Source organism: Rattus norvegicus, chromosome 10, assembly GCF_036323735.1.
Source record: "Rattus norvegicus strain BN/NHsdMcwi chromosome 10, GRCr8, whole genome shotgun sequence".
NCBI classification, from domain to species: Eukaryota; Metazoa; Chordata; class Mammalia; order Rodentia; family Muridae; genus Rattus; species Rattus norvegicus.
In genome coordinates this window covers 94366991-94393378 of record NC_086028.1, presented here as the reverse complement: position 1 = coordinate 94393378, position 26388 = coordinate 94366991, and the positions used below count along the sequence as shown (strand labels likewise).

General features: G+C 50.2%; 1 long non-coding RNA gene across 2 annotated transcripts; it reads left to right on the top strand.

Moving 5' to 3' along the window:
• Positions 1–6959: 6959 nt before the first annotated feature.
• LOC120095199 (uncharacterized) lies at positions 6960–25500 on the top strand. 2 transcript variants are annotated; one of them, XR_005490492.2, is made up of 2 exons: positions 6960–7771; positions 25211–25500. It is a non-coding gene; the product is annotated as an uncharacterized LOC120095199 (long non-coding RNA). The 2 variants fall into 2 exon arrangements; XR_005490493.2 differs by lacking the exon at positions 6960–7771 and adding an exon at positions 15007–15881.
• The last annotated feature ends 888 nt before the right edge of the window (positions 25501–26388 follow it).

Here is a 26388-nt window from a genome sequence, read left to right as displayed (position 1 = left end):
TTGCCTGGAAACTGGGAAGCAAGGTGATGGATTTCTGCACATGCTCACTCAACGCGCCATCCCCCTTCAGCCCCCCTTTAAAGCAAAATCTCACAGAGGATAGACAGTCCCCTTGGCTTAAGTGTAGACAAGTTTAATAGAGCAGAGAGGGGTCCTTTTCTGGAATTCTGTCCTGGGCTGAAATCCTAGAATACCAGAAAACAAGGCTGAAGGCTTGCTCCATGGGAGGCATCCGGCCAGATCCCTGACCCGTGGCAGCTTTCACAGAAACCATTGTGCAGGGGAAGCCGGGCCAGCTGGGACTAGAGTGGCTGAGACCCGGGATATTGCTCTGGGATCCAGGAACTCTGACTTTTCCTCCTCCTCGGGGGAAAAGTGCCACCTTACACAATGTTCCTTTGTTGAGGGGGAGAAGAGGGAGACGTGGCTAACTATGGCTGCTTAGCTGATCACTCTGGGTGCCGTTTATTTATGAATCTAGAGACAGGTGGTGCTCCACGGGAAGGTTGTAGTGAACGCAGGCAATGAGAACATACTACACACACATGTGGCAGTTTGTATGTATGCAATACTTTTCACCTCCCGATTTCCAAGATCTTCTCCTAGCTTTACTAATAAGGGTCCTGTGCCAGCATGCATTTCTGATGCCACTGAAGAAAGGAAGAAGGGAGGCATCAGATCCCTATGGAACTGGAGTGGCAGATAGTTGTTAGCCACCATGTGGTTGCTGGGAATTGAACTCCAGCCCTCTAGAAGAGCAGCCAGTGCTCTTAACCACTGAGCCATCTCTCCAGCCCCATAATGGTTATTTTCGCAGTTACCCTATTCCCTCGACAGAGCGCTTCTGGTTTGGAAAGAGACTTTCCTATTGGTGTCCTTTGTGTCTCTGCAGCACGGCACACGGCAAAAGCAACTTGAGAGGTAAAAGATTTATCTCTGCTCACAGTTTCGGAGGGCTTCAGGTCATCATGGCTAGGAAGTCGCTGAGTTCATGCGGTGGGAGTGTGTAGTAGTTGTTCACACCACAGCCGGGCAGGAAGTAGAGAGAGCTAAGATCCAAGACCCAGTTTTACCTTCAAAGGGCTGTTACTTGTGATCTATTTCCACTTGCTATGCGTCACTCTTAAAGGTTCCATAGCTACCCCAAATGGGGAACCAGCTGGGGCACCAGTGTTCAAAAACACTTGGGGACATTTCCTATTTAAACTCTAACACCGCTCAACCTCTGAAGAAAAATATTATCCAGTCAGGAGTCAGTAATGACCCCGGAAGCTGACCGTCACAGGAGGTCTTGTAGAAGACAAGCCACAGGAGACAGTGGTGGTTGATCTTACTGGCCGACTTAACCGGATTTGTAGACACAGCTTTGGGTGAGTCTGGGAGGCTGTTTCTAGAAGGATTCATTAAGAAAGAAAGACCCATCCCGGATGTGGGTGGTACCTTTCTATGTACAGGCGTCCCAGAGCGAATAAAGATGACCAAAGGAGGGTTCCCCTTTTTACCTTGAGAACAGTCATCAGCTCTGCTTCCTGACTAGCTGCAGTGTGACAAGCCACCTAGTGTCTCATACCCTCCCTGCTGGGACAGACAGCATTCCACAGAGACAGATGGGAAAGTAACTCTAATATAGGACCTTTTGCCTTTCCGCCATCTTTCAAAGACTGTCCTACCCAGTACTAAGAAGAACAACAACAGGGCTGAAGAGATGGTTTGGTTGGTGACATGCTTGTCACACAAGAATGGGGATCCTCTAGAAGCCTGTGTGAATGGGTAACTGAGCTCAGTGAATAAAGGTACCTGTCCCCAAGTCTGACAACCTGATTTCTATGGACAAAACCCATTGAAATCCTAGGCAAGATCCTTTACACACACACACACACACATACACACACATACACACACACACATATACACACACATACACATACATACACACACATACATATACACACATATACATATACACACATACATATACATACACATACACATTACACACATATACATATACACACATACATATACATACACATACACACATACATACACACACGTATATACACACATACATATACACACATACACATATACACACATACATACACATACACATATACATATACACACATGCATATACATACATACACATACACACATACACATAAACACACATACATACACACACATATATACACACATATATACATGCATATACACACATATACACACATACATATATACACACATACATACACATACACACATACACACATATACACACATACACACATAGAGACATACACATATACACACACATACACATACACCTCCCCCACACACACACACACGCACACACACTAAATGTAAAAGAACAAAAGGGTTGGGCATGGCAGTGCAATCTGTAAAACTAACAACTTTCTGGCCAGTCAACTTTAGCCTAATAGGTGATCTCCAACTTCACTGAGAGACCCTGCCTCAAAAGAGGTGAAGAGCAATTGAGGAAGGTGCCTACTGCTAACCTCTGATCTCTGTCATGTGTGCCTGAATATCCACTCACACCCCTACACCCCATAAAACAACACTTTTCCATCCAGCTCAGGTGACTCTTCAAACATCATCTAATCTAACCCTCCACTTAAAAAAATCAAGGCCAATCATTCAAACAGACGGTGAAGAGATTTGCCCAGGATGATTGTGGTGGTTTGCATATGCTTGGCCCAGGGAGTGACACTATTTGGAGATGTGGCCATGTTGGAGTAGGTATGTCATTGTAGGTGTGGGCTTTAAGACCCTTGCCCTAGCTGCCTAGAAGCCAGTCTTCTGCTAACAGTCTTCAGATAAGATGTAGAACTCTCAGCTCCTCCTACACCATGCCTGCCTGGATGCTGCCATGTTCCCACCTTGATGATCATGGACTGAACCTCTGAACCTGTAAGCCAGCCCCAATTAAATGTTGTCCTTATGAGACTTGCCTTGGTCACGGTGTCTGCTCACAGCAGTGAAACCCTAAGTCAATCATCACATCCATACTAGAGGTATGTTAGTTTCTCAGAAGTCTTGTTGGCAGCACTGTTCCTCCCAAACCATGGGAGGGAGACTTAGGGGAGAGCCACTAACAGCAGGGCTTCCACAGCAGGCTCAAGACAGAGGTCGGGATGCTTTCCTAAAAGTGCAGCCTAAAATGTCTCCAAAGTGCAATTCCTTCAGCTGCTTGACCCTGAGAGCTCAGGTCTTTCGGCCTCCCCTGTGTAACTCCAAAGTCTTTCATGGAAGCAGTTATATCCAGGGGCATCTCAGTGGGCAGGGCCCACCTGAGGAAGGGGAGCCTCTCACCAGCCCCAGAGGAAGGAGTAAAACACGGACCCAACTTCCTGACGCTCTCCCTACCTCTCTTCTCCTGCAGAGGAAGCAACATGGATGCTGAGGACTTTGAAGCCACAAGGGGGAAAGGGTGGTTTTTCTGAGAAAGTTAGAGAAGCTAATTTATCATGGATAGGTTAGATTGAGAAACCTCAGAAGATAACGTTTTTAAACTCCCAGATGCTAATTGCGTTGGTCCGGAAGGGGCTGTGCTTAGATAAGACATGATGAATCTACGAACCAACCGCTGAGTGTTTTTAGCAGCTTCCTGTTCATGGTTTTAAGAGTCTGGCTTTTTAAAGTTGGCCTGAACTTGTAAACGGGAGATGTCAACAATCTGAAAATCAACGAGGAAGAGGGCTGGAGAGATGGCTCAGAATTTAGACCCGACACTGCTCTTGCAAAAGGCTTTAAGTTCAGCTCCAGGGGACCTGAACCCCCACAGTAGTCCCTGTTTGCTATTTTTTCCCCCTAAGACAAGGTTTCTCTGTGTATCCCTGGCTGTCCTGGAACTCTTTGTAGATCAGGCTGTGGTTTTGTTTTTTTGTTTTGTTTTTTTTTTCTTTTTTTCGGAGCTGGGGACCGAACCCAGGGCCTTGCGCTTCCTAGGCAAGCGCTCTACCACTGAGCTAAATCCCCAACCCCGATCAGGCTGTTCTTGAACTCAGAGATCTGACTGCCTCTGCCTCCCGAGTGCTGGGGGTTAAAAGTGACCCCATTTGCTAATTTTAAACAAACGTCTGGAGAGTAAAAATAAGATGAGCTTGACTTTGCTGTTTTTGTTTGTTTCTTTGTTTCTGGACAGGGTTTCTGTGTGTAGGCTTGGCTGTCCTGGAACTCACTCTGTAATCGGGGTTAGTCTTGAACTCACAGAGATCCACCTGCCTCTGGAGCTCTGGGATTAAAGGCGCACACCACCACCTCCTGGCTCTTGGCTGGTTCTTGATTCACTGTGTATGCTGTAGTACTCTGGCTGGCCGTGTTCCATGAGGCACTGAAGGATTCGGCATGGAAGGGCAGACTGCTCTACAGAATCCCAACCTAATCTAGAACCTTCTAGATGTGATGCTGTTCCACATCCCAGAATTGTGTCTACATCGGATCCCCCGTGTTCTGCCTGTTTACCTAACCTGCCAATGGTGGAGCTGTGCCCCAACCCCCACCTCTCATCCGACTAGGTGTAACTGAGTGAGGTAGTAGATGGCTTTGCCAAGCTCCTTTCAATGGGTCTACACTGCCTTTCCTCTCTTGGTCTGGTCAGCCCATTATAGTCTCTCTCACAAGCAAACCATTTCCAAGCTGTTAAAAAAAAAAAAAAAAAAATCTGGCTGAGCATGTTGGTCCAGGCCTCAGGAGACAGAGGCAGGGGCATCTCTGTGAGTTCAAAGACAGCCAGATCTACACAGCAGTCCCAGACAGTAAGAGTGTCTTTTTAAAAAAAAGGAAAGAAAAGAAAAAGAAAAATCCTACTTGTGAAGCCATGAGCCTTTGGGACAGAAGCTCTCTCCGTTGTCCCCCTCCCTTAACTAAAGACACCTCTTCTTCCTCTCACTGGGGTCTCTGTCCCTAGGCTTCTCGGGAGAGTCCCTTGAACTGTACAGAGCCCAGGGTCTCCCGAAGTTGCAACTCTAACATCTTTCACGGTCTTAGTTCATCACCGTCATATCTTGCTAAGCCAGCCATAGTTCTGTCCAATTTAACAAACTTAAGACAGAGCTAAGCTCCGGGTGTGGTTTGGTTAGTTCAGTGTCTGCCCAGCAGGCAGGAGACCTGGGTTCCATACTTGACACCCGAAAACTGAATGTGACCCCTGTCACTGTGCCACCTTGCCTCTCACCGGAGCCGGACATCTTTGAGGAAGGCGGTCCAGGCCTTGACTGGTCTTTCTCCTTCAAACACTCCATTCATTACCCCAAATCCTGTTGGATGCACTCCCTAAAAATCTCCTGTCACTCTCCTTCCCACAAGCACGGCCACTCCCATAGCTTTCGACGTCTCGCACCGACAGCGCCTAACTGGTTTCCATGCCTGCACCCCATATTGCTATCTCAGTGTGCGTTACACAACTTAAAGCTGGCCTTGTCCGTCCTTGGTTTCAAATCCTCCCCGGTCTGCCTATACCTTGTACCTTTGTGTAAGGCCCCAACCCCTGAACATCGCCCCAAGAGGGCCTTTCTGGGCGATCTACAGCTCCATTCCTGCCTCTCCATTCTCACCACATGGTGGCTCATATCTTCCCCTCCCCCTCTTTTTCAAGATCCCCTGAGTGGCCAGCCAATCTCTGGCTTCTTCACTCCTGTCCTGTACAGGTGCCCCTGGGCCGGGAGAGATGCTTACCCCCATAACTCCTGCAGCACTCGGGCCCTGAACTCTTCCGTCCCATGGACTCAGTTGCGGCCAGTCTCAGACCTGGGTTTATGAGCTTGCAACCTAGGTTAGGTGCCTGGCATATGGTTCAAGCAGTGAGAGAAGTCGGTTGTGGGCAAGAGCATTATGGGAAATATTTAATGGCTAGTGAATGCTGTGAGAGAGCTGATGCTGGCCTCTGTGCTGAATTCATCTTAAGGGAGGGGAGGCTGCCAAAGCTGAGCCTTTAGTGGCTGCTCCTTAGGACCAACCCTGGGTTGTTTCTAAGATCAATCTCCACTTCTTAGCATCCGAGTCCTGTGGAATTCCCATCCCTGGACCATAGGTGGGAATTACTCACTGTCTTCTAATAAATAGAACGTAGAAGGACTAATGGGATGTCCCTACTCGAGATTAGGTTTTAAATGGTTGTGGATGGGTTTGTTGTTTTTAAGGACAGTCTCACCGTGTAGCCCTGGCTGGCCTAGATCTCTGTGTAGACAAAATGGGCCTCGAACTCAGAGATTCGTCTGACTTTTACCTCACAGTGCCGGCATGAAAAGCACTCCCCCACTGTGTCTCCAAAATGTAACATCTATCTGTAATATTTTCAGTGGGATTAGGAGACAACCTTCGTAGCACCGGCCGTGTGAGAGATCTGGAAGCCAGCCCCCAGCCAAGCCTTGAGAAGGCCCTGCAGGCCCAGCCACTCACAATCTCACAGGAAACCCTGAGCAGGCAAGCCAAGCCCAGACTCTGAAGCCACAGATTGAGACCCATCCCTCAGGGAGGGGAGCGGCACGCTCAGATCTCTCAGATAAGACTTTTGCCCCGTCAGCTCATCTTGCAAAAGCTAAGAGCCAGGTTGCAAGGCACACTGGGGGCGTGAACCCTTCCTGTACTTTTATTAGATAAGCGAACACTGGGGGGAGGGGTGGGGGTGGGTTGCAGTGTGACCTGGCAACAATTAAAGTGTGTTTGAAGCTCTTCAAAGGCTTCTTCTGGACCTTTATAAAGTATATCAGAACTCTCCAAAGAGATTATGAAAAGAAAACCAAGTCATTTGGAGATCGCACTGATTACGAGAGCGGGAGGGAGCCCATTCAAACCCCACCTCTGCCTAAATTCCTCGTGAAACCTCGGTAGAACTTACAGTTTTAGAAAGTGGGTATTGTTAGTCAGCTGCTCCTGAGCTGATCTCACTGGAGGGATGCGGGACCCGAAACAAAAGATGCTAAGGAGGGTATCTCTGATTTAAATGCAGTGTTAAAAACAGAGGTGGAAGTGCTAATACTTGGGTTGATGATCTTAGGGAAAACAACTTCCGAGTGCCAGTCAGAGGCAGAGACGGAGCGGGGCGTGGCCCAGGAAGACTTTGAGGACGCCTTTGTTATTTGATGGTTTTTTTTTTTTTTTTTTTAGAAGAGTAAGTTCCTTCAAACTGCATACTCCGAATGGAGAAAAAACAATTGTCTCAAGGTCCCTATGGGTGAACATCATGGTTTTCTTAGCAAAAACATTAGCTTCATAAATGTGTGCGCTGAGCCTGACCTCCTGTACTTCCTCAAAAAATAATTTCACAGATAACTTTAGGGCATTAAAAAAATAGACTAATTATTGAAACTATAAAACCTTGCTCAACGAGTCATCCCGGCATTAAAAGGATGTTGTGTGTGTGTGGCGGTGGGGGTGTGTGGGGTGTTGGTTAAGTGGCATAAACATAAACAAGTGTGCCCAGCTTTTCAGGAAAGGAATTCTGGGGCCGGACTGGCGAGGAAGGCAAGGTGGCGAGAGAAGCTTAGCCGGCGATACTGGCTCCCTCTCGCCAGGGTGGATGGCCCCTTTCTACAGACTTGGAAATCGATGTGTTCGGTGTTCTAACTCTGCCTGCCTCGGTAAAACCAAGAATCCTCCGTTTAGTTCACAGCTCAGACAAAGATCCTGGGTCTGTGTGCCAGAATTTGGTCACCCGGGCACTGGAGGTGTGGTGAGGAAGCTCCCTCCCTGTGGGCGTGCCCGGTCCAGGGAGGGATCAGAGTCTGCAGGACGTTCCCGAGGCACAGAGGTGAGAGGCCCCGGTGTCAGACAGCTCCCTGCCCTGGGGGTGGGGGAGGGACGGGTCGGTGGCCAGGTGCTGTATACTTGCAGGGCACCCTGGGGACACCCCCAGCTGCTGGATCGCCTGTCGTGGTCAAGACTGAGGAAGATGCCCCACAGTAAAGCCCTACCACCCAGGGAGAGAGTGTGAGCTGGGTAGGACGTTGGAGGTCTCCGGTCTAGTTCCACTTTCTCTGGCGGCCACCCACTTGGGGAAGGTCATGCACCTGCTTCACCCAAACTGGGCTCATCTTTCACTGACGAGACCTTCCCTAACCCTAGAGTCTTGCCCTTCTCTACCCTAACAAAAGCAGACTTCCTGTCTTCCCCTAAACCTTCTCTGGAAGGGGGGGAGGGAGTCCCCTCCTCTGAAGGCGCAGGTGAAAAGGTGGGGGACCTGAACATTCTTAGGCTGCTAGTTCTTCGAAAGATTGGCCTGGCCATTTCCTAAGGAGTCTGGAGCTGGGAGGGAAGTAAATGCCTGATGCTGTGGTTGCCCCCTGCAGCCTGCCATTTGGATGAGGGTGTGAAGGAGACCATCAATCACCCCGTGGCCAATTTTGGGGTGTGTGTGTGTGTGTGTGTGCCAGGGGTAAGGGGTGGGGTGGACTAAAAGGGCACTAGATATGGCCCTGAGAAGCTGAGGAGAGGCCAGAAAGCCCAGGCCAGCGGATGTGCTGCCTTTTCTAGAACGCTCTAGAAATGGGCAAGGCTACTTTGAGAAGGCTTAGAGCAGTGGTTCTAAAACCTGTGGGTCCCGGAGGGGTCACCTCCTGAATATCAGATATTTGCATCATGAGTCCTAATACTAGCAAAGTTAACAGTTATGAAGTAGCAACCAACCAGTGTCATGGTTGCGGGGGAGGCGGTCACCACAGTGTGGGTAACTGTACTAAAGGGTCACAGCCTAGGAAAGCCGAGAAGCCCCGGTTTTGAGAATGTGAGCCCAGGAGGTGGTCCCTTCCTGCTTGCCCTCCTTCCTTCCCTTCCTTTCATTGTTGAGATTAAGGAATTCACCATCTTTCTGCCTCTGCTCCAACACCGCACCCCACACCTGGCAGGAGGTACTTTCTTTGTGTGAAAATGTAACTCTGTGCCCAGCAGAGGGGCTCAGGGTTATGCATGGGAGCTCTGGAAGGGGGAGCCTGGCCCCTGTGCAGAGCCTCCACCATTCCTCTATGCCTTGGTTTCCCTGGTGTAAAATGCTGGGAAGCTTGACTGTTAAAGTGAGGTGTTTAGGGCCCAGCCGATGTTCTGGGGACACTAGGCTGGGATTAGCCATCTTCGAGAAAGAGAAAAAGAGCAAAAACTGAGGGTGTCATCCTGGCAGGGTTCTGTTTCCCCACTAGAGATACTCCTCCAGGGTGTTTTGTTTTGTGGGTGGTGGGAGGGGATCCTCCCTCCTTCCCTTCACTTTAAAGTGGAAATTAAAAGGGTAGCTTGAAGTGATGAAGGGGTGGTGTCCAAACAGACATCGATGTTCCCAGGGAACATTCTCTCCCCCCCCTTCCCCCCCAACAGGGTTTCTTTGCATAGCCCTGGCTGTCCTAGAACCTGCTTTGTAGACCAGGCTGCCCTCGAACTCAGATCTACCCGAGTGCTGGGACCAAAGGCATATGCGCCACCATAGCTGGCTGGCAACTTCACTTCCTGAAAGCAGCCAGTTCTCAGCTTCCTTCCTGCTACTGAGTGGCTTCCCAAGGCGGGGGGGTGGGGGGGGAGCGCTTGGCTTTCATTTTATCTTTCTGTGGCATACTGCCAGCCTTCTTATGCTTTGCCTGCCTCCAGCTTGGAGTTGCACCATCCCCACCCCCACGGCTCGCAGCCATGATCACGGAGGAGACCTTTCTGCTTTCAGCGTGCTTATGATCTGTATTTAGGATGGAGCCAGTCCCAGGTGGGAAATATTCCAGGTTGGAAAGGAATTTGTGTCTGTGTTCAACGTGAAGGTTTTATTTTTTGTGTTTATCCTTCCCCGCAAACAACACAGCATTACAGCCATGTGCATGGCTTTTGTGTTGTGTTAAGTGGTATGTCCGTTTATTTATTATTATAACTATTATTACTATTATCATTTTGAGGTAGGTCTCATGTTTCCTGGTCTTGGTCTTGGTCTTGACTTATGATGTAGCTGAGGATAACCTTGAACTTTGAAATTCTCCTGCTCCCACCTTCTGGGCGTGCGTGCCTTGGGACTACAAATGTATCCCAATCATATATGGTTTATCTGGTGCTAAGTGTGGAGCCGAGGGCTTTGTTCGCGCTAAACAAGCCACACAAAACTGAGTTAAACCCAAGCCTAGTTGTGTGGCCTCTTCAGCATCTGTTTCTCGGTCCATAAAGTAGCAGTAAGGACCAATAACCGATTCATGAAAACGTTACCTATATAAAGCGACCTTTAACCTTCTTACGTTTCCTGCACACCAAGCACACCTGGGCACGGAGATAATACAGTAGGAATAGGGACCGTTCAGTTGCTGGCCCTGCAAACAGTGACTAGAGGCATGGACTGTGTTAAGCCGACCTAAGGAGCAACCTAGAGCCCTGGGCAGGGCGAGCAAATGCAGCCCAGTAAGTGTGGTCCCGGATGGAACCAGTATAGCCAGAGTCTTCTAAGCTGACCGCTCTGCAGTCTGCCCAGAGGGAAGGTGTGCCTGAGGCTTATAAGTCACATCCACCAGCAGAGCCCTCTGTCCTTGAGGCCAACTTTGCTCGGTCCTTGGCGCCATCTTCTCTCACAAACGGCAGCCCTGTCTGAACCTGCAGGGCCGAGGGAGCAGTAAAAGGACCATAAGGAGTGGGACGAGCTGGCATAAACCAGAGACACAGTCATTAGCAGTTCCCTTCTGATAAGAGCTTCAAGGGCTACCAGCAGACAGCCTGGTCCCTCCCTTCTCCCCCTCCCTACACGATATTTGAATCCTTACTTCCGAGCTCACAGGGGAGGAGGATCAAGGAAAAGAAGCAAGGGGTGGTGGCGGGAGCGACAACAGAGGGGTGCACACGGTTCAAGGGCAAGACACAGGCCGCAGAAGGTTCCAGGTAATAGCCCAGTAGGGACAGCTAAGGTGAAGAGATGCTTCCGGTGGGCTGGCCTTACAAATCACCTCATTCCCTTCCCACTCAGCCACTCCCCGGGGTAGACACTACTGCTGTCAAGTAACATTTCTGAGCTGTAGCCTAGGCCATCCTACAGAGGCAGCCCGATGCGGCCCATGATGCAGTCCGGAGAGTCCAGTGTGGACTGCCTTACTTAACACTAGGGATGCCAATATGGAGGCTGCATAATACTCGACCCAGCCTAGGGCCCCCCGGAGCACACAGGGGTCCTTAAGTGATCCCGTGTCCATCCTATACCCGAGCTGGTTCCTCAGTTCCTCTCGGTCCTTGTACAAGATGGACAGCAGCCACTGGCCAAAGGTGAAAGGGTCAGAGAGGAAAGGTGAGCCGTTCAAGGTCCCCCAACTGCCTCCCTAAGACAGAGGATTAGAACCGATGCCGCCCTGGGTAGGGCAAGCATTAGGGCAAGCATTCGGAACCGGAGGAACTATTGCGTAAATGTCCTTCCTCCTTGGGTGGATGGGCTCTGCTATTAAGAACTCATCTGCCTTGAAGGTTAGGGCTCAGGACTGCCCATCCTGGGCCCTCCTTCATAGACAAGAGACTCATTAGGACCCTGCTGCAGCCTTAGCACACATTCTTCTCTGACTGGCAGGACGTAGACGCAAACCCGTGAAACAAGCAGTGTGTCCTTGAGGCCTCAGGTTGGCCTTAAACTAGCCAAGGATGACCTTGAACTCCTCCTGATCATCCTAGGACTAGAACCAGGTCTCTGTGCATGCCAGACAAGCATTCTACCAAATGAGCTCCAAAATCCAGCCCCCGAGCTGCTGTTTTTAAGGACTGGGGCCAAAAACATAAGGAAGTGTTTTATTACTTTTTCCAGTTGGTTACGTGTTCCTACCGTGAGCGTGTATAATCAGGACCGTGGTGACTACCCAGGTTGGGCCCAGTGGCCTGTATTCCAGCCCTGGCTCCTGCTGTCTCTGTGACTCAGGCTGTTTAGGGCCACCCTGGACCTCATCAGCGATGAGGAAGGGTTTGGGTATCAGCGGCTCTGCCAGTCATTTCACCAGCTCCTGTCTCCTCGTGCTCCTTTCCCTCTGTAGGCCTCAGCTTTGAGGGAGGCAGGCTACCACCTGCCCATGTCTGCATGATATCTGTAGCCTGTGCTGTCTTGGTGTCGCCCGAGACTGGCCCCGGAAGGGAGAATGCTAGTCTGCGTGGCCTCGGGACTAGCTTTCAGTTCTGGAACTTCCAAGTGGAGGTTTGTGCCTGCAGTGCAAGCACGTGGAAGGCTGAGGTAGGATTGCCATGAGATCCAGGCTAACTTGGGCTACAAAGTAAGACCTTGTCTCTCTCAAAAAGCCCAACCAAACAAACAAGGACGATGAAATTTTTTTCCCCCAATATTAAGAGGCAGGGGCTTACCACCCATTCCCTCTCTCCCTGTGACCTATTCCAAGGAGCCAGCATATTCCCACTTATGAAAAGGACCCAGCTTCCAGTGAGCCCAGGATATCATCTCAAATGTTCCTGAAAAGTTTCCAAGTGTTTAGGTTAAATAGAAATGCAAGATTGGGGCTGGAGAGATGGCTCAGGGGTTAAGAGCACTGACTGCTCTTCCAGAGGTCCTGAGTTCAGTTCCCAGCAGCCACATGGTGGCTCACAACCATCTGTAATGGGATCCGATGCCCTCTTCTGGGGTGTCTGAAGACAGCTACAGTGTACTCATATATAATAAATAAATAGATCTTAAAAAAAAAAGAAAAGAAATGCAGGGTTGTCCGTAAGGGATTGCCTAAGCAAGTCACACGCACTTCCCAGGTAGTGATAGGAATGTTACAGTGATTAGAAAAATAGTGGAGCTGTCCGTGGAGGAAATGCCCTGAGATGTGCTCCAAACGGCAGGATACAAACTATAACCGAACGAAGCGAAATACACAGAAATGAAGATCCAGTGACGCCTTGCTTTTTCTTGGTTTTAATGTTTGTCTTGGCACGCTTCTTGGAGAGATAATGGCTACACTGTCACTGTGGCCCACCCCTGTTCAGACTCAGCTGACTGGACTGCCTCTGGCCACGTCATTCACAAGCACTCTACTCTACTCTGGCCAGCACCGTAACATTGAGTAGATGAGTCTATGGAGATGATCTGGGTTGATCTTTTTTGGGGGGCTCAGAAATATGAATATTTAAAAACAAAGATATTATACTCCAAAGGGCGGAGGCTGCTGAAGGGGACCAGAGTGAGGTGGGATGGATGGATGCATGCATCTGGGGACAACAAGCTTGAAGAGGTTAGGAAGAGACAGGAGTTAAGAAGAGACAGGTCAACAGAAAGGGGGTGGGGGGCAGCCATGGCCTGGGCGACTGCCTGGCTCAGCCTTTCTGGGTCTCCAACTTCTCATCAAGGGACTTTATTCTTACAACGCACTTCTGTCTCCCATGCTGTACCTCGAGTGAGTCCCAGACATTCTTGCAGGTGACAAATATCACTTACACTTTCCAAAATGTCTATGCCATCATCTTATTTTTAATAAGAGATCACCAAAGAGGGGACTCCACAGAATCTTTGGGTGGCCCTCCCATTTGGGGACGTTCTTTTGAATGAAAAGAAATTAAATGTTTCTTTCTATATTTTTGGAATTGCATGTTTGTCTGTGCAGACGTCAGATATGTGACTGAAGGTACCCATGGAGACCAGAGGCCAGACCTCCCTGGAGCTGGAGTTATAGGCAACTGTGAGCTACCTGATGTGGATGCTGGGAATCGAACTTAGTCCTCCAGAGGAGCAATGTGCACTCTCCCTACAGAGCTACCTCTCCAGTCTCTGGGATGTTTTCTTAGACCCTAATACAAATGCTCCTTAACCTTCAATGGAGTTCTAGCACAAGCTTGTGCTAAATTGAAAAATCCCAAGTCAAAAATGCATCAAATACACATGACCTACTGCATTACTCCCACCGCCCAGACGGGGGTCGAACTTGTGATCCTCCTGCCTCAGCATCCCTGGGAGTAGAATTATAGGCATGTGTCAACATGTCAGGTTGTAGCTGACGTCTTAACTCCCTTACCCTGTGCTCACAACTTCTGTCTGTCTAGAGCTGCTCAGCACCATGGAGCACAAAGCGTCTCTGTAGCGAGGCGCTGGATAGCTCACATGGTCCACTGAATGCTGTTTTCACAGGGAAGAGTGCTGGCTGCACTGATTTGCCTTCACACCATGGTGAAGCTGAAGAACCTCTCTTGTGAGGCTGGCATGGTCTGCGTTTAAAATTAACCTGGCCTGGTTTTATTTGTTTATTTATTTTTAGCCTGGATTTCAGAGGAACTACAGTTCAAGGCCCACGTGAACCTGTGCAGCCCAGGATCTCTCTTTAGGGTAATGGCATCACCCCAGTCAATGCTCACTCCACAACAGGGTCCTGTCCCACTTGGAATTATTCAGGTGTTTTTAAGACAGGGTTTCTCTGTATAACAACTCTGGCTGTCCTGGAACTTCTTTTGTAGATCAGGCTGGCTTTGAACTCACAAAGATCCACCTGCCTCTGCCTCCTGAGTACTGGGATCAAAGGAGTGCACCACCATGTCCAGTTTGGAATTGTCTTTGAAAAGCAGTATGATGTCCTTTGCCTCGTGTTGACCGCATTCTTAGACTGTAGTTGGTGGACTTGAGGTTCCTATATATTTTCTAGCACTACACACACACACACACACACACACACACACACACACACACACACACACACACACAGTACATGCATGTACTCGACCTGAACAGAAAGTGTGAAAAGTGTCCTGAATCTCAGAATTGCTATCTCCTGGGCACTTCTTGAAGTCTGTGATCTCCATACTTCCTGCTATTCAGATTCTTGGCCAGATGGAGGGACTTGAAAAAGGCAGAAGATGGCCTTGAATATTCTTCCTCCGGACAGAGCACGTAGAGCCAGGCTGCCTGTTAGCTATTTTCAAAACTATCCATTCATTTTTGGTGTGTATTCATTCATTTTTTGCTGTGGTGTCTGTGTGCAGTATGTGTTTGGAGGTGGAGGTCAAAGGTCAACAACACTCAGGAGTCATCCTCCTTTCACCAAGAGAGTATCAGGGACGGGAGTGGGGGGGGGGGGTGGTCAGGGCTGGTGGCGAACGTCTTTACCTGCTGCGCCATCTTGTCAGTCCCTGCCCAAAGCTCCGGGGAGCTTCCTTCTTAACTGTCCACACTCTGAGTGGAAGAGGCCAAGGGCTGACAAAATAAGGGAAGGAATTGAAGCAGGGAAGGGAGGGTGTCAGGTCAGTCAGACCCAGTGCACCTTGTCCTTCCTCCCAGGTCTCCACCCTGGCTTCTGGGAAGAGGGCTGGCTTTCTTCTGCAGTCAGAGAAAACTGGCATTGGAGGCCTGAGTCTCTGCTTTTTGTTCTAGTGTCGCCACCAAAAATGTTGTATGAGCTTTGCCAGATTTTCTCAGCCTTCACAAACCTCAGTTTTTCCAACTGCTAAATGGGAATGAATTACTCCTGTTTTTTTTGTTTTGTTTTGTTTTGTTTTGTTTTTGTTTTTTTTTTTTGTTTATTAAAGAAGGGTGAAATAAGAAAATGGCTACAGTAGGTGCCTAGAAGGCATCTTGTAAATCTGTGTTTCTGTTCATCTTGTAGAACTAGGCTGTGGTAGTTCTTCAGCTCTCTGCTCAGAGAAAATGGTCTGTGGTCCTGTGGGGCAGGTAGTCATCTTACAGGTTCCTCCATGAGCAGACCTACTGTGTGCTTTGCACACGATGGCAACTGGTAGTGCTGTTCTGGCCCCGGGGAAGTGGTAGGGATGGGCCTGGCTCTAACCTACTGGCTTTCTATCATGTTCTAACCAGGGCTCCCATCCTCTCCCAGAGGCTCCATTCAGAAGGTCCAGCCATGGAGGAGGAGCCTGGCAGCACTGGGCATGAGTAGAGGGGCAGGTGTGGGGTCAGTGGACCAACAACATCCAGGAGACCCCACCTAGCCGGATATCCAGCTTCTGATCAGGTATCCTTTCCCCACGAGGTGGGGAAGGAGCTGGACAGAGGGGAGTTGGGAGGCACTGGCCGGCCACCATTATTGGGTGAACCATCAGCCTCCTCCAGGGAAGAGACATGTACCATAGTAGCAGATAGGCCTGGGGCTGTTAGCCAGGGAGCGGGTGGCTTCTCTCTACTGGGTTGAAAATGGTGGCTGGGAAAAACATGCATCACCACCCAACCACCTCACAAGAGAATATAGCATACCGGCCCAGAGTCGCAGAAGGGAAGCAAGTGTTTTGAGTTTAGCTATTAAGCATAGTTTCCAGCGAGTGTTCTCATGTCTTGAAGTGAGACATATGAAAGCAACATGTGTCCGTGGTTGCAGGAAGGCAACAATGTCATCAACAGGAAATGCGGCAATTGAACACCGCTGCCTCGGCCCAAAGCTTAACTCTTCTGCTCATCCCCCCAGCTCGTCTGCGCGGAAGCGTTCTGCACGCCAAGGCCTCTGCCTCCCCAGCCCTTCCTCACCGGCCCTCTGGGAGCTCTCTGTGAGGACCCTGAGCATGTCTCTTACCGAACAATGAATGCTCTTGGGAAATGGAGGAGCCCTTGGGCCTCTCTCTCTGCAGGGCTTGCAGAGCCCTGCCTTCTCCCTCTGTGAAGAGGTTACACAGCCTTGGCTGTGGACCACAGCTAAGAGTTCCTGGCAAAGACAGTGCCAGCTGCTGGCAGGGGCAGCAAAAGCAAGGCCAATGTGCTGGTGCTAGGGAGGGCGGGTGGCGCCACCAGGGAGTCTGTGGGCCCCGGGAGATGCTGGCTTTGGGAGCTGCAGATGGAGGAGGCTAGGGGCCAAGACATCCCACTTTTCCTGCTCCTTATCCAGGACAGAAAGGGTATGTGTGTGCGTGCATGTGTGTGTGTGTGTGTGTGTGTGTGTGTGTGTGTGTGTGTGTGTGTGCGCGCGCACTTGTGTGCATGTGTGCATATGTATGTGTGTGAGTGCATATGTGGATGTGTGTGTGCATATGTGTGTGAGTGCGCATGTGGATGTGTGTGTGTAACTCTGTGTGTGTGTGTGTGTGTGTGTGTGTGTGTGTGTGTGTGTTTGCTGCCCCTGTAGCTGACCCCAAGGAAACACAGGGAGAATGGTGGCCCTGGCATAGAAAAGTAAAGCTAGCATCCCCAGCCTGGAAAGTCTTTCTCCTTTCATCTCTGCTGAGCACACTCTACTGTTTGGGGATGCCTGCCTTCTTGCTGGCTCTATAGACCACATGCAAATGATGCATAAAATCTAGACACCAAACAGGAATCTTGTGGCTTGGTGGGGTGAGAGCATCTGGTGTGGGCAGCCCTTACTATCTGGTTCCGGGGGCCTTGGGCAGTTCTCAGTAAGTCCATGATCTGGAGCGCTGAAACTCTGCGGGTCAGTTCCAAAGGTCTGCAGCTTAGCCCAAGGGGGTTTAGAGGAGCCCGGACTGAGGAATCTTGAAACAGTTGGATGGTGGGATCGTCATTACATGTAGATAAAACTGAGGGGCAGAGATATCTGCTTCTTCTCTCAGAACACACAAAACGACAGCAGCAGTGCCTTGGGTACATCCTAGAGGAAGGGTTTTAGTAGAGGTACGTGGGTCGGTATGCAGAAGTAGACCTATCTGGGTTGTCTGCACTCCTGTGTCATTAGCCTGCAGTCCATAACAAAATGTCGTAGTCTAGCTGGGTTGCACAGTTGGAATTTATTTCTCATAGTTTGGAAGCTGGAAGTCTAAGACGAAGGTGATGGCCAATTTGGCTCTCTGTGGACATGGCGGACAGAGAGCCACTTCCAACACTGTGCCTTGTATGTGCACTGACCCCATCGCACTGGCCTACTGTTCTCCGAAGGCCTCATTCCCAAGGATTGGGGTTCCGCCATGTGCATTCAACCCATAATCCCATGTTTCACCTGACTCCCTTCAGTAGGTGTCTGCCTCATGTGGTGCACTGGCCTTGGCTCACGGGTGATGACAGTGGTGATCGTGGGCTTCGTTCAGCCTACAGGAGTCCTCCTTGTCCAAGAGATGGGCCCAGAAATCCAGACAACTTGGTAGCAGTGGCTAATGTGGCAATGGGCTCTGGGGCGTGAAAGGTCCTGAGTCCACCCTGGATAAGGGGACAGAGGGTCAAGGACAGCCCTTGGCCAGCCTGAGGGAACCTCTGGAAAGTGGAACAGACTGAGCAAAGCCCTAATGGGGGTGGGGGCGGGAGGCGGGTCGCAGACGGCCACACTGCAGGCTCCACAAGAGGCAAGGACTGGAGTTTGGCATGACCGGAGCTTGGTAAAGATTATGCACCGTCTTGGCTTTCCGGATAAATTTCCTTACAGTGGGCAGTGGGGTGCTACATGATCAGAGGTGAGCTTCTGGAAGCTCTCTACTGTGGGAGTGTAGGGCAGGGTTAAATGAGATAGGGTTCGCGGAATAGGGGATCGTGGGAGTCCTTTACAGTGGTCTGAGATGCTATTCAGATATTTTTATTTGATTGCCGCAACTTGGGTTCCCCAGAAACTGACCTTGGGGGTCTGATACCTTGTGAATTCTAGAAAATGGTCTCAGAAGGAAAAAGTAAGGACCTGCCAAGGGATGAGGAAGAAGAAGGGAACACAGGAGGCCGATAGGACGTGACAATCTCACAAGGGCACCTCTGGTCCACCCACCAGCACATCTAAGACAGACATCTAAGGGAGCTAGAGGCTCACACACTAGCATCTGTCACCACCCTGGGGAGGTGATAGGGCACAGGTGCTTCAGTGCTCTCTCTAGTTGCAGGCTAAGTAGATTCTAGTAGCTTCCACCATACATGCAGGATCCGAAGCATGACGACAGAGTGAGATAAGGGGGCAGGCAGTCCTTAACAGAGCCCCACAGGAGTCTGCCACCCTTACGAGGCTGCCTAAGGGGCTTCCCATGAACATCAACCTCAGTCATGCTTATCCAACCGGGAATGGGTGCTTGGGAAGAAACAATGGGTTTCAAACATGGCACGTTGGGGGTGGAGAGATGGCTCAGAGGTTAAGAGCACTGACTGCTCCTTCAGAGGTCCTGAGTTCAATACCCAGCAACCACATGGTGGCTCACAACCATCTGTAATGAGATCAGATGCCCTCTTCTGGTGTGTCTGAAGACAGTGACAGTGTACTCGCACAAACATGGCACGTCAAGGAAATCCCCAAACAGGCCATGCATATCAGCTCCATTTCTAGGACTGCAATGAGCTTGTAGCTCTAGAGACTTCCTTGGTGGGACGGGGCAAGGGCCTTCGCACAGATGGGGGTGCTAGCCCCCATACTGACCTCCCCAGTGAACTTGGAACCACATCAGTAGCTACCATAGGGCTTTGCACTGAGCCCATGCAAAGGCTACCAGTGATGTTTAAGGGAGCAGGAAGCAAGGTCCGAGCCCAGTCCACAGTGACTCAGGGTTCCTCATCTCCTCCAGCAGGACGGCTCTGCCCATCCCACACACCCTTCTGACTGTTAGTTACAAGGATGAAAAGTGGGATTCCAGTCTGGGCAAGTTCTCCAAGAATGTGTGAGGCGTGTTATAAACCCACATCATACCCCACATCCTATGTGAGTAATGTCAGGCGAGGGCAAGCAACGAGGAAAGGCGATGTTTGCTTCCCATTCTCTGGGGGCCAAAGACGCGGTGGCAGGCTTCATGCAAAGAAAGAGAAGTGACACTGACTGGACTTTGAGCATGAAGGCCGGATGCTGACAGAGACCTTGAATCTTCTCTGTAGCCACAGATATCAGGAAGGCATGGGGTCTCCACCCAAGATGCAATTAATCACAAGCATATGAGTTACGATTCAGACTGGAGGATTCAGAGAGATCAAAGGCAGCTATTCAAAGAGCCAGCTCCCTGTCCACCCAGCTCAGCATGTCACACACAGTAGACTCACCATGAGTCCTACCCCGCCCTCCAGGGCCAGGCCAGCCAGAATCATTTGGCTTCCCAGCTAATCTCTTTCCTGTTACCATGGAGGTAGGAAGCCCCCATCTTGCTCCTGGGAGATAAGCACTTTGCTTGATATCCTTACCTCACCCTGGCGGACCCTCCGATATGTACCCTTCTAAATAAACACCCAAGTCTACGTCTTAGTCATGTCTTGTTTGTCTTGGGCCCTCGAGATTGGGAGGCAAAAATCAGAATTCTGGTTGTACCCCCTGAATTGTTCACGGAACCCTCTGTCACTTGTCAGAACTGTGAGATCTGCCCTGTTGTCAGATCCAGAGCCCCACCTCCCTGTGGAAAACTGAGTAAGGGGATTGAGACCTTGTGGCTTTCTCCAGATTGTATGGGATTTCCCTGGTGCTTCTGCTGAAGTTCCTATCCGGCTGGATGACAAAGCTGCCTTTGCCAAAAGCTCTGATCCCTAAAACCTTCCAAGAGCAAGGTCCAGCTTCCTCTCTCTCCCAGAACACCTGCCAAGTGGGTCAGATTAGTGATGACCGGCTGTGTTTCAGTACTCATCTCCTGAGCAAGCTGAGCCCTAAAGGCTCTGAAGTGTGGCCAAGCTGAGCCAGTCAGTCAAAATGTCAAAGTATGACCCGGAATGCCTATAACTTCAGAACCCAGGAGGCTGAGGCAGGAGGGTCATGAATTTTAGACCAGTCAAGATCTTATCTCCAAAGGGAGAAATGGGACGGCTGGGGAGATGATTCAATCTCTAAAGTGCTTGCTGCCCAAAGGAGACTGGAGCTCAGATCCCTAGTGCTCACACAGAGAGTCAGGCAGGCAGCCTGTGTATCATCCAAGCACTGGGAGGCAGAGGGAGGATCCCTGGAGCTTGCTGGCCCTTGGATCTAGCTCTAGAGTCAGTGAGAGAGGCAGCCTCAAGAAATGAGGTAGAGGGGCTGGAGAGGTGGCTCAGCGGTTAAGAGCACTGACTGCTCTTCCAGAGGTCCTGAGTTCAAATCCCAGCAACCACATGGTGGCTCACAACCATCCTTAATGGGATCTTCTGGTGTGTCAGAAGACAGCTACAGTGTACTCATATACATAAAATAACTTATTTAAAAAAAAAAGAAATGAGTTAGAGAGTGAATGGGGAAGATACTGGAAGTTAACTGCTGACTTCCACACGCGTGTGTGGAATTCCATATGTGTATGCATGCAGATGTCCTGCGTGGTGCTCTCTCTGTGTGTGTGTGTGTGTGTGTGTGTGTGTGTGTGTGTGTGTGTGAGAGAGAGAGAGAGAGAGAGAGAGAGAGAGAGAGAGAGAGAGAGGCTAAAGCTAAATGCAAGGGTAGCTTACTTCAATATCTAGGCTCCTTTTAATATACTGCACAGCTCTGAACTATCCTGAGTTAGGACATCATACAAATAAAAGGCAGGTAATGCTTACATTCCCAACCTCCAGTTTCCTACATGGGCTAGTTCTGTCCCAGAGACAAGAATCCTGACCTCAGCATCATTGCTGACGAGGAGGTCTGGTAAGAGCACGCAGAAGGCTATGTGCACACAGTGTCCTGAGAGTATTTCTGGTGACTTCCATGCTGTCCTTTCTCTGAGTACATAGACTGCTGTGCATATACAGATTGTCAGATGGGCATTTCAGAAGTCTCATTTGATTCTGGAACACATCACACCACATTCCCCTGTGTGGGCTACGCTGACCACCATCCACCATAATTTCTCAAAATCAAACGGAATGCCGGGAACTGACCAAGCAAATATCACAGGAATAATTTGCTATGACGGAGAGATAGCAAGCGGGCAAAGTGCTTGCTTTGCAGGCATGCTAAAACCTAATTAGGCATGGCAGTGTGCTTGGGAGGCAGGCACAAGCAGATCCCATGGGGAGATGGTACCCTGCCTCTGACCGCCACATACACGTGTATATATACATGCACACACACATAAGCATATATGTGTCGACACACATGCAATTCCTAGAAGCTTTGTGTGGTGGTGGCAATACCTTTAATTCCAGCACTCGGGAGGCAGAGGCAGGTAGATTTCTGAGTTTGAGGCCAGCCTGGTTTATAGAGTGAATTCTGGGACAGCTAAGGCTACACAGAGAAACTCTGTCTCAAAAAACCAAAACCAAACCAAAACAACAAAACAAAACAAAACACCTCCAAAAGTCCTGGAAGATGAATGACATATGACCAACCAAGAAGAGGTGTGTTTTGTATTATACACACACAGTACAAGTGGTTTCGGGCTCGATTTCTTTCTTTCTTAGACTTTAATTTTTAAATTATGTAAATATGTGTGCATTTGAGTATAGGTTTGAGGCCAGAGGGCATCTGGGCATTGGATCCTGGAGCTAGAGTGCTAGGTGTTTGTGAGTTGCCTGTCATGGGTGCTGGGAGCCAAGCTTGGGTCCTCTGAAAGAGCAGTGTGTGTCCTTCACCATGGAGCAGGTCTCCAGCCCCAGGGAGTCCTTTCAACAGCCACAGGATCCCAGTTCTTTTTCAGGGGATACTGTGATCTCTGATGGTTCAGGAATAGCTGGTCAAACAGAGTGTCCTTTTCTGAGCAACAACAAAACTCTGGGTCTGGTGACATGGAACTGTAATCCCAGCCTTTGGGGAGGTCAAGACAGGAAGATTGTGAGACAGGCACCCCACAACTTCAAGAAGACCTGATGGAGCTTAGTGGCATTGCCTAAAATTGCACAAGACTGTAGATTCCATCCCCGGCACTACAACAGAAAACAGAAGAAGAGGAGGAAGAGGAGGTGGGGAGGAGGAAGAGGAGGAGGAAGAGGAGGAAGAAGAGGGGGAGGAGGAGGAAGAGGGAGAGGAAGAAGAGGGAGGAAGAAAGGACTGGAGTAAGCTTGACTAGCTGATTAGATCCCAGGTGTTGGGAAGTGCTAAAACCACAGGGTCACTAGCTTCCCAAGACAGTTATTCTGCAAGGGACTGGATATGCAGAGCAGGGGACATTTGCAGGACTGGGGTAGGGGGGCCTACAGGGGTCTCTGCAGGACTCATGGCCTCCCCTTGGGCCAAGTATGACATTCTACTCCAGGAGTTCCCATTGTAGTTTGAAGTCCTGCACAGACCTTTTGCCAGGACAGCTCTCATACTTCTCTAATGAAGGGTGGGAGGTTTGGGGAGGAACCGGAGGAAGGACTGCCTTTGAACCAGACCCTGAAATAGTCTCAGACCTGCCAGACCTCAGACCAATGCCTCTGAGACCTGAACACAGACCCCTGCCCTCTGCAAACATGTATGAAGTCTCGCTAGCTGTCCTGCACTGTGCCAGCTCCGGGTGATGCAGGAGGACTCAGGAAGTGCTCTGTGCAAGCCTAGGAGAAAGGGTGGGAGGCCAGAGGTATGCTGGCAGGGGTGAAGAACTCTAGGAACAGCCCCTCCCCCAATAGAAAAGCCAGGAAGGAGGTCAGAGAGTCCTGCCCTGCAGCCTGCGCAGGCAAGAGGCTTTAACTGCCCAGGGCAGCTGTTCAAGTGTGGAGTCCATTTCAAAGGCCTTTTGTTAAACTTCTAACAGCCAAAAGGACTGCCCGAGGCCATTCACTGGGAAGGCCTGGCAATTTCAGTGACCTGGAAGACTATCTCCCTCCAGCTCAGAAGAATGGGGAGCTCAGAGCTCTGCAGCCAACGCAGTAAATCAAGGACGGGGTCCTAAAAAGTCGCTATGACCAAGAGGAGGAGCCCCCCACCCTTTATTGAGGGCCACATACAGGTGTGTAGGGCAGGGCAGTGACTGACAGGCTGACCAGGATGCTGCTGCCTTTGTTCACGAATGCTGGGTCTCCCTGGGGCAATTCTCTAGTTCAATGCGGCCGTCCAACACCCACCCCCACCCCTGCCTTATCTGCTTGTGGGAGAAGGAATAGCAATGCAACCAATTTGCTGATGATTTTGGGGCTCCAGGCAAAGTCCTCTCACCTGTTTGAAACACTATCTTCTAACTCATAAGATAAAGATTTTGACCTGGCCACCCGGTCTGCTGCTCTGTGGAGGGAACCAGGAACATCTCAGATGTGCGTGAGAAGGGAAGTCCCTGAGCGTTGAAGTCTGCTTCCCACCTCTGTCCCCAGATAGGCACCAGACTTGGGTGGAAGTTTTCAAGACCGAGGCCCTCCCCTCCAGCACCCACAGAGAAAGGAAAACAGTGCTTTTCCCTCCCGGACCTCGCTCTTTGTATGCCTCTTCATTGATCTGAATTCTAGATTGCGGTCGCCAAAGGGTGGGCCTTAGCGGAACCTTAGATCTCCTCCCCTCCCCCCAAGGGCCGCGTAAGAGTTAGGGAAGAGCTGCGGCCGCCCTGGCTGCTGTGCGCATCCGGGAAGCGCTCGCTGGGACCCAGATTGATGGCAGGTTCGGGCCAGGCAGAGTGTTTGTTACCTGAAGCTCTGAAACCCATAATGACTCCAGACCGGCTTCTCAAGTCGGTGGCTACAAATGTTAATAAAATTAAAGCCACCTGAGAGTTGAGCCTGGCGATCCTTTGAAAGCAAGTCTGTGATGGGTTATTACCCTCAATTACCTAGTTGTCCACTCTCTTAGCTTGGGGTTAAACTCTTAAGTCTTCCCTTTGAAGTCATTATCCTTTTATCTATGACTGGACCAAGGAACTTCAGGACAATAATCAATGGAAACTTCATAAGAACAGAAGAACCAGGCGGGGGAAAAGGTGTGAATATCCCTTCAACTGGGAGCTGACTCAGGGCAGATGGGGGGGGGGGTGGTGGGGCGGGGCAGAAGACTCTGTCCTCAACATAAAAAGGCAAAAAGAAAGGAGTGTGTGTGTGTGTGTGTGTGTGTGTGTGTGTGTGTGTGTGTGTGTGTAAAACAACAACAATCCGGCAAGTAATTTTCAGATCTTTTGGAAAACGAAGAGAGAGCGATAATTTGGGGCCCGATCAGAGAGGTGCAGCCCTCATCAAAGGAGGAGAGAAAGTTAATGAAGCAAAAGACACAATTAAAGAATGGATTTAATTAGGGCTTTGATGTCTGACATGGTGCACGACACTTCAAGGGGGCAAGGGACTACAGCGCTCACGCACCAGGAAATGGCTTGTTAAAACGATCTGTCCCTCAAGAGGCTGCATAAGGAGGAGGAACTTTCATCCTGGCCTCTCCTACCAGAAGGAAAAGTCAGGCTCACAAGGAACGTAGCTAGCAGGAAAAACATCACCCCTTCCCCCGCCTCCAAAAATCTGGGTTCCTGGAGGCAGTGGCTGTTTCAGGATCATTATGCTGCCCGCTTCTCTGTAAAAAAAAGGGGGGGGGGGAGCATGTGAGAGAAAACCGGTGTGCGCGCGCTAACTAACGTTGGAAATGTTTCCCTTCTCCTTTTCATTTAATCCCATTTGGAACGCTTGTCTACACAGGGAAGATGAAAACGCCAGAGGAAGAGCCTTTCTCTGCAGTGGCATTGGAAGGTGCAAAGAGCTACCCCGGAAACGAGGCACAACTCGCCCGGCTGCCGGTGCAGGAACCGCTCCCACCCCGGACCCCGAATCCAGGATCCCGCACCCCGCACCCCCACGCCGCACACACAGTACACGCCCGGCCGGCGGAGGGCTGCCAAACTCACGTTTTGCCCTGTTACGACTCTCCCGATCCTCATTAAAAAAATAAAAAGAAAGAATAAAATAAAAACTCCCTTTATTGTGCTCAACATCTGGAAAGTTCCTTTCTCCATCTGCTCTGGGCCCTGACAAAGTTTTTGACCACAAAGCCAAAGGCTCCTTCTGTAATGTTGTCACAGAGCTGAGGGCGCTGGATGTCCAGTCCAGGAGACTTGGGAGGGGTCAGACAAGCAGGACTAGCGAGGTCTGCTGGTTGTTGGAGCTGGGAACCCAGAATCCCCCACCCTGGGTTCGGGAACCTGGGATTTCCAGTGCTCTGTGGACGAGGGCTCTCTTGAAGCAGGCCCCCTAGTCCGCGCCGGGTAGGACAGACTGCTTTGAGACCTCAAGGCTGAGGCTTAGGATATCCGATTGGAAATGAGCCTGTTGGGGTTTTGCTTCCAAATGGCCCCAGTCTTGGGGCTTTTATTTCTTATCCACACATTCAGCTGGCTAGCACTCTGGCGAGGGGGAGGGGTGAAGGCAGCAGGCTTGGAAAAGTAAAGAGGTTTATGTGAAAAGATCAAAATGTTTCTCATACTTTCTCCAAAGGCCCAGGGCTCTTTTCTCCCAGGGACTGAACTTTTTCTCTGAGAGAGTAATCCTTGAAAGCCTCGGCCCTCATTTCTTTTAGGTCACTCCTCCATTTCTTGGATTTAAAGGAGGCAGAAGGGTCACAGACGTGGGCACGCCACTCAAAGTGAACCATGGGGTGCACCCATCTATAGGAGGATTGGAACAGAGACTGAGAAGGGCTGGCCAGCTGAGAGACCCACATGCTCAGGCCCAGCCAATGAGAAGCCTTAGAAATGTAAACTGCTAAAACAACTGTTGGGGAGCTGGGATGGGGTGGGGTCGGGTGGGGTGGGGTGGGGTGAGGTGGGGGGATGGGGGTAGGGGGATGAGGGGCTGAGGAGGTGGGGGGTGGGGATGGGAGG